This window comes from Setaria italica, chromosome III, assembly GCF_000263155.2.
Source record: "Setaria italica strain Yugu1 chromosome III, Setaria_italica_v2.0, whole genome shotgun sequence".
Classification (NCBI taxonomy): Eukaryota; Viridiplantae; Streptophyta; class Magnoliopsida; order Poales; family Poaceae; genus Setaria; species Setaria italica.
Window position 1 is genome coordinate 41,706,238 of NC_028452.1, and position 8,231 is coordinate 41,714,468.

Genomic DNA, 8,231 nt, shown 5'->3' on the forward strand with positions numbered 1-8,231 from the left:
CTTCCTCAACTTCATGATAGTCATGGTACTTTTTTCAGCAGTGGTGGCTATGTTACAGGAGCCTTGAGAGAATTGGATCCTTTGGTCCTCATGGCTTAGAGGAAGATTCATGTTCCTGTGGTAGTTACTGAAACCAGGGATAACACTATACTCTGTGGCAGCATATGCAGAATCCTCTAGATTTTCTCTGCCTGCTTAGCTTCTGAGGACAAGTCATCTTGTGTGGTCCTTTGAATGGTGATTGATGGTGGAGATTTGGATTTGTGCAGTACCTGCTAGTAGGATGATGTGCTGCATGTGGAATGGATATTGTGAAGTACACTTGGCGCCTTTTGTGGTTTTGTCTGAAAATGCTGATGCTTCTGCTTTGAGTCCTAAAGTTCAGTTGTTTTGATATTGCCTTTATTTTGGGTGTGTCCAGATGAAATTAAGAAGAGAGGGGAACATAGTTGAGTAACAGTCCTGGAATATGCAGTGTTATAAAGGAAAATACAGAATAGTACAAGATCTTGGGACAAAAGCAACTGTCTGACAACCTAAGGGTTCAAGTGAATTGATGATACTTTCATGCATATCTGAAATCTGTTGAATTGAATAAGTAATACAGTATGGATTCTTGATAAATCAATCACAGGCGTCATTGCTTCATTTTATTTGAAGGTGCGCTGGGGGGATGAAACCCCCTCCTGTATTCAATTAAACCACAGACTTCTGGCTACTGAATTCATCCTGTTGGCTTCGCAGCCTCTGCGCCATGGGACAGGCCCGTGTTGCTTTGTATGATGATTGATGGTCAACGTTTGGATTTGTGCAGCACCTGCTAGTAGGATGATGTGCTGTATGTGGAATGGATATAGCGAAGTACACTTGACGCCTTTTGTGGTTTTGTCTAAAAAATGCTGGAGCTCCACTTTGAATCCTAAAGTTGAGTTGTTTCAAGATTTCCTTTATTTTGGGTGTCTTCAGATCAAATAGAGGGAGAAAATAGTTGAGCTACAGTGCTGGAAGATGCACAGCCGTATAAAGGAAAATACAGAGTATTACAAAATCTGGGGACAACAGCCACTGTCTGCCAACCGAGTTCAGGTGAATCTACAAGAAATGTGGTGCGGGTACTTGATCTATCCATCGCAGGCAGCATTCCTTCCTGTTTGCATTCAGTTGTAGACTACATCTGCCCCTTAGGTAGATTTCTGGCTACTGAATTCCTCTAGTTCTCCTTCCAGCCTCACTATGCCATCGGATGGGCCCATGTTGCATGCAAGCTTCTGCTAGGTGACAGTGACACTCCCCCACGGCCACGTCTCCTCTCTGGTGCAGTGTTTTCCGTTGAGATCTTAGTGCTGTTCTAGATTATTTGTCATTTGCATCAGTGTTTTTTAAGTGCAGCCACACCAATATTTTCTGCGCTTGCAAACTTCTCATTATACTTTCTCCCTATGCACTATTCTATACTCTGCCAGCGTACTCTGTCGTAGTAAACACTTGAGTTACATGCTGATCATATGTCTGTTGCAGATGTTGTCCCTGATTGGCTGAGTCAGTATCCACACCGATGGAGGAGGTTCCACCAGCCTCTGTTCTAGCCCGGTCAGACATTCCAGTGCCTGGTCCTCAATTATCTGAAGGTTAAGTGGTTAATGACACATTTTTCCTGTTGTGCTAGAGTAAACCAGCACGTGCCTTTGTTTGACTTACTAATTTCATTTTTATGTCTTTGTTGTTCTATCTTGAACTCCAAGGACCGTCGGGCTTGGGCTTTGGTCAATCAGTCAGAGTACTACAGAGACTCAGCCACTCAGGTACAATTAGCATGAAAAAGCATTTGGATCCAGTCACTCTGGTAAGGACTAAGAAGTCCTCAATACAGCTAGTTTGCTTCTCTGTGTTTGTTGAGTTGGTTTTTCATCCTAACCAATGATCTGATAAAATAAAATAGTTCAGCAGATTGTGCAAGCTTGAGTCCCCACTCCCCAACATGATATACCATCATTTATCTCTTTATGGTTACCTTTCTGAAATAGAGATCGAGGTCACTCCAGAATACTCATCTACTTCTGAAATGTCTGAAGGTAGGTGTCCAACATATTTCTACTGCTCCAGGGTTTCAGTGAACCAGCAGAACTCTTGGGCATGATCTTTTTGTCTTTGTTGTTACCACGGAAACCGAGTTCTACTTTGATTGAATCTTGCAATGCTTGATTCATCTCTGCTGCACTCAGTCAGGTCTGATACTTTGCTAGATTTGTGTCCTTAGACTCTTAAGCAAAATCTTGTTGTAGTCTTTCTGAAGCAAAATTGATTCCTGTTTTGCAGTCTACTTAGACTCTTAGACCGCTGTTAGTTGAAACTGACGAATCATACTGGCACCTAGGTGGTATCTTGTATCACAAGTAGTGTTTGCCTTGGCTTGGTGCAGCATTGTTTCTTGAGTCAGTGTCCATGCAGATGATAGACGAGGTTGCACCAGCCACTCCGCTGTCCCAGTCAGGAATTCCAATGGAATGCCTGGTCCTGGTCCAGGACTTTCTAAGGGTTAAATGTTAACAACACCATGTCCAAATACTAACACTGCTTTTGTGCCTTTATCCTTGCCATGGAAACAGGGTTTGCTTCACTTTCTATCCTAAACAATCACATTCCTTGGGCTTGACTTTGCATAATTAGCCATGGTACAACAAATAGTGTTAGGTAATTAGCACCTAAAAAACATTTAGGTTCAGTCTGATTACTCTGTACATACGTTATATTGGTGGTCTTACCTGGTAGTGCATATTGTGCAAGCTCGAGTACTGTACACAATTCAGCAAACCAGCACAACTTGTTTGGCCATCAATTTAATTTGTCTCTTTGGTCTTAACATAGAAATAGAATTCTCTGCTGAGTGTCACCGTGCACGGCACCAGGCACTAGTGCCACCAGAACAGCCAACGTACACCGTTGTCCTCAAATTTGTTCAGGGGTGTCACATGCGTCCTACACTTTTAAATTTGCAGATTATGTCGCTCAAGTTCCAAACATCAGTAATTAGCATATGCTTGCCTTTACCATGCCATTAAGTTGTTACACTCGCTTTCCTTTAGTCACTTGGTCTATTTTGCAAATTTTTACCGCTTTCGATTGTGTTGTCATCAGTCATAAAAAATAGGGATATTACTGAAAGTAGTTCCATTAGGCTATTGTCTTGTGATTTTGGTGGTTGAGTGGTTTTGTAATCACTAGGACTAATATGTTTGTAAAGTATATGTTTTGGAAGGGTTTCCTAGCTCTCAAGATGAAATACAAGTGAAGCAAGCAACCATGGCGCAAAGAATGGAGCAAACCAAGCAAAGATGTACACTGGAGTGTTTGGTCGGTCACTGTGACTGAAAAATAGTATGTGGGACTGAAATAGTTGAAGATACACTAAAGATATACATGTGGGACTGAAAAATAGTATTACAGAAGGGCGTATACTCTGATGTTTCAAGTGGGAAGTTATGCAGAAAAGAAGATTCTACATGCCAGATGATCCAGCGTTGGTAAAAAAAAAATATATAAACTACACGGCATTGTATTCACTACATTACTGACGACTCAGACTATCTGTATAATCGATTTGAATAGAATGAAATTAATTCAAAGAGCAAAAAAAAAATACCGAAATTCAAGTAAGGATTTTGGGATTCGATATTTCGGGGGACAACTCCGATTTGAATTTTTGGTACTCAACCTGTATCCGGATAGGATAAATAGACGACCCCAAGGTTGAAACTGACGAATGAGGATTAGCTCATGGCTTTGAGTGTGAACTCAACTTGAGATAATGAGCTCTGACTCAGCGGGATTCTAAATTGGAGATGACGTGGGAAATTGATAAGGACTCGACGTTTAACATTGAAGGGAATTTGTATTGACAAGTTATATAGGGATAACGGCTTAAATTCTGAGCTAGGTTTAAATTTAAACCCGCACACAATTAATATCCAAGAAGACTTGAACAAACCCAGAGAAACCCAAAACAAAAACAATCAACACCTTACCTTATTATTAGCTAGCAAGATTCACATGTAAATAATTAGAATAAAGTTTTAAATGAATAGAAATATCCATAGTCCATTCCTTTGCTATCTACTCTACCCATTTAAATACAGGTGCTCTTTGCTCGGTAGCAACCCGCGGGCATGTTTGCCTATTATGAATAAAATATATGTTCCTTAATAATGTATTATTTTATCTATTTATTTTGTTTATTTATTTATTCTATCACACCTGTAATATTTTTCTCACACGTGTAGAGAAATGCTTCTGGTATTTTTTCTCACACATGTAGAGAAATGCTTATGGTATTTTTCTCCCCAAATAGTACGACCATAAAGATACTTAGACTTTTTTAAAATCATTTAGGTGAAAACCTTGCATGTAGGGAACTTTTTTTTATTTTTAACCCTTTTTTTTCTTTATTTTTAAAAATAACCTCAGCTGGGTTTTATTTGCGGGGCTGACCCTTTTGGCCGCGCCAGACCGCCTGGCGCGGCAGGAAGATGCTGCCGCGCCACATGCACTGGCGCGGCAGCCCCCTGCCACGCTGGCGCGGCGAGTCGCGTCGCCAGGCGGGCGCTGACGTGGGCGTGCGTTCGCCGCGCCAGCCCGCCTGGCGCGGCAGGGCCAACACTTAGGCCGCGCGCCGGTCCCTTCCTCCTCCCTCCCTCCTTTCTTCCTCCTCCAGAAACACCACACAGCAGCACCTTGCAGCGCCGGCCCCCGCCACCCCACCCCCAAATCCACCAAAAATCCGGCGTTTTTGGTGGGGGAAAGTAGTGGGAATCGATCCCTACTTCGTGTGGAAGGTATTCCCCTACTTATTCTCGTGTTTTACCGTTGCATTTGGTAGATCGGAGGATGTTTAGGTGACTTAGGGTTAGGTTAGTGATTTGAAATTTCAATGAAATGCAATGGTGTTTTGTGTTAGATGATACGTAGTTCATACGCAATTGAGTCTCTGCCCGCGATATTGACGTGTAGAACTCGTTGAATGCTTCGATTAAGGTATATATTCATCCAATTGTGTGGTTTACATGACATGTATTTTTTTTATATGTTCAATTAATTAGTCTCATTTCTGTTTCAGTGTTTGTATTTTGTAGATCGATTGTTTACATTTTATCAAAATGATGTATATAGCTAGTATGGATTACGTGTGTAAAGTTTATTTCTATATTAAATTTGTTGCACTTGATTTCCAGGTGAGATGGCGTCGTTTGGTTGTGAATACAAACGGTGTAGGTGGTATGTGCGTTATGTCGGGGAGTCCAATGTTGCTGGTCCCGTACCTCCTGCTCTTCCGGTACCACTTTGTAGATGTGGCGCGCAAGCAGAGGTGAAACAATCAAGGCATCCAAAGACAGCCGGAAGAGCCTTCTATGTATGCAAATGGACTTTTGATCCATTGCCTGCCGCACCTTGCGATTTCTTTCAGTGGATCGATGGACCCGACAAATATGATCCTAGGATCCGCCTATTCCCATATCATAGCACAGAGCTTAAACCATACCATTAGTTTAGGCGTTGGGTTCCTCCTCCACCAAACCCACCTAGGATGACCGATGAGGAGAAGCAGGAGGCTGCTTGTAGGCGTGTGAGGGATCCTCCCATGTGCAAGTGTGGTGTTCCTGCTAAGCTTATGCGTCCTAACTTAGGGGATCCACCTAAGTTTACTCCATTCTTTCGATGCTCCCTAAAGACTCATGTAAGTATATTACGAGAATATTAGTATGTCGTTTAGCTAGCAGTTATAATTTTGCAGTATATTGTTCATACTTTAATTTGATGTTATTGCTTGGAAGTTGGAGTAGCGTTTTGTAGTTACTTTACATATGAGTAGTTCACGTCGTGGGTTTTTTGCAGGATGGGTGGCCGTTGTGTGATTTCAATGAGTATATATACGGCCCAATGGCAATGTGGCCAACAGAGGAGGAAGTGCGGGAGTTTGAAAGTGAAAATGCACCGTGGCCATGTGTGTCCTCTCCTAGTGATAGATGCAAGTGTGGTATATTGGCAACAGAAGGTGTGGTGCCTTCTGAACTTGGATATGGTTCGTTCTGTGGAAATGCACATGGCGATTACTGGGTTAGTAACTACTCGTCTCCTATGTTTTATGAAGGTTGTAACTTGATTCAAATTTGTAAGAATATTTAATTGTTGTTGCAGGAGGGAAGGACATGTGATTGGGAAGATTTTTGTGGTCGATATGATTTGTTATTAAAGTTGGGAAATACATCGGAACCATGGAAGTCAAGGAAACAACAAGAAATTAAAGAAAAGATTAGGAAGAAGTATGATGTGCCTATTCCTGACGACGACTTGCTTTGGGGAAAAATATATCAAGATATGGTGCATGAGACTTGAGTGGAACCTAAAGGACTTTATGCAAGGGAAACTATTATTAAGTATTGGAGGCAAAATAGATCCAAGTATCCACGACCTCTAACTGAAAATGAGAAGAGAGAAAATAGGAGGAAGTTGCAGGAGGAGAGGGAGTTGGAGAAACAAAGGTTGATGGAGGAAAGAGATCGCTTAGGTTATGTGGTTGATCCGAATGTGAAATACCCTGAGGGTTCATGGGAACAATATTTGCAGCAAGTTAGGGCAAGAAAAAGAAGGCTTGAAATGGAAGAGTTACAACAAAAAGCGGAAGAGGCACAGATGGAGACGATGAAGGCTCTTGTTGCCGATTTACCTGTTGGTAAGGTTAATGTCGATAAGAAAGGCAAGGGAGTTGTTGTTGCCGGAGATGATGATGATGATGATGATGACGACGAGTTACTATATGAAGGTGACTCGGACTAGATGAACGTGTTGATGTAGCTGGATCATGTTTCTCTGTAGCTGTGAAAACTATGTAGAACATTATGTTTATGTTTATTCTGGAAACTACAATTAGTTGTCAAAAATTATTTTCATTTCCGAGAGAACTATGTTCAAACGCATCAAAGTTTCCAAAGGTAGACCTGAATGGAAACAAAGGCAAACCGATGAAACATCCCGACTAGACAACGACGTAGTGAACTATGCGAGAGAGGCCAGGCCGTGCACAGGCCGTGCACAGACCAGCGTCCAATTTCCACGCGTTTCCTTGGGTCGCTTGTAGGAAACCGGACGGTGGATTCCTTGGTTCCTTTTTATTTCATCTTTTTTCTGTTTCTCACATACAGCACTTCTCAGGCAGCTGATCTGATTTGCTACCTACTCCTAGTATTCTGTACTACTAGCTGATCGAGTGCGTAGAGAGTGAGGTAGTGGAGTGAGAATCACTGTAAACGTGTCGAACGTTTCGTAACCCCCTAATTTTCAACTTTGCAAATTAATAAAATTTGTTAGAATTTACAAGAATTTAATTACTTTTACTTAAAGATTTAAGGAATTTCTAAGGTTTTATTTAATTTCTTGGGCACTTAAATCTTTTCTGAAATGAATCATAGGAGTTAATCAGGCGCATTGATTTTGGTCGTTTGAATTCAAATTAGTATTTGAATTGATGTTTGAATCCTTTTCAACCAATAGGAAAATCTTTTCAGTAGGGTTGGCCTTGCCGCGCCAGGCGGCCTGGCGCGGCAGGGGTGAGCTGCCGCGCCAGCTGCAACCTACTTTCAGTGGGTTTCGGGGCGGTGGCCGGCCTTGCCACGCCAGGCCGCCTGGCGCGGTAGGGGTGAGCTGCCGCGCCACCTGGAACCTACTTTCAGTAGGTTTCGCCGGGTGGGAGGCCGGCCTTGCCGCGCCAGGCGGCCTGGCGCGGCAGGGGTGAGCTGCCGCGCCAGCTGCAACCCACTTTCAGTAGGTTTCGGGGCGGTGGCCGGCCTTGCCGCGCCAGGCGGCTTGGCGCGGCAGGGGTGAGCTGCCGCGCCAAATGCAACCCAATTTCAGTAGGTTTCGCCAGGGGGGGGTGGCGCTCTTGCCGCGCCAGGCGGCCTGGCGCGGCAGGGGTGAGCTGCCGCGCCAAATGCAACCCAATTTCAGTAGGTTTCGCCGGGGGGTGGTGGCGGCAAGGGTGCACGGCCGAGCCAATTTTAGTAAACTTTCATTAGGTTTCGGCCCAGGGGGGTGGGGCATCAGGAGCGCGCTGCACAATCCGAAACGTATTTTTGTGCTAAACATTTACGGAAAAATACACGAAATACAAGTACATCATGGAGCAAACATATAACATTGTACGGACATAAAAAATGTAACAACCAACTTAGTCTTTTACAAAC

General features: G+C 43.2%; 1 long non-coding RNA gene across 1 annotated transcript; it reads left to right on the forward strand.

The window, feature by feature from the left end:
- The first annotated feature begins 1,952 nt into the window (after nt 1-1,952).
- On the forward strand, nt 1,953-3,637 carry LOC111256640. Its single transcript, XR_002676771.1, has 2 exons — nt 1,953-2,072; nt 3,242-3,637. It is a non-coding gene; the product is annotated as an uncharacterized LOC111256640 (long non-coding RNA).
- Nucleotides 3,638-8,231: the final 4,594 nt, after the last annotated feature.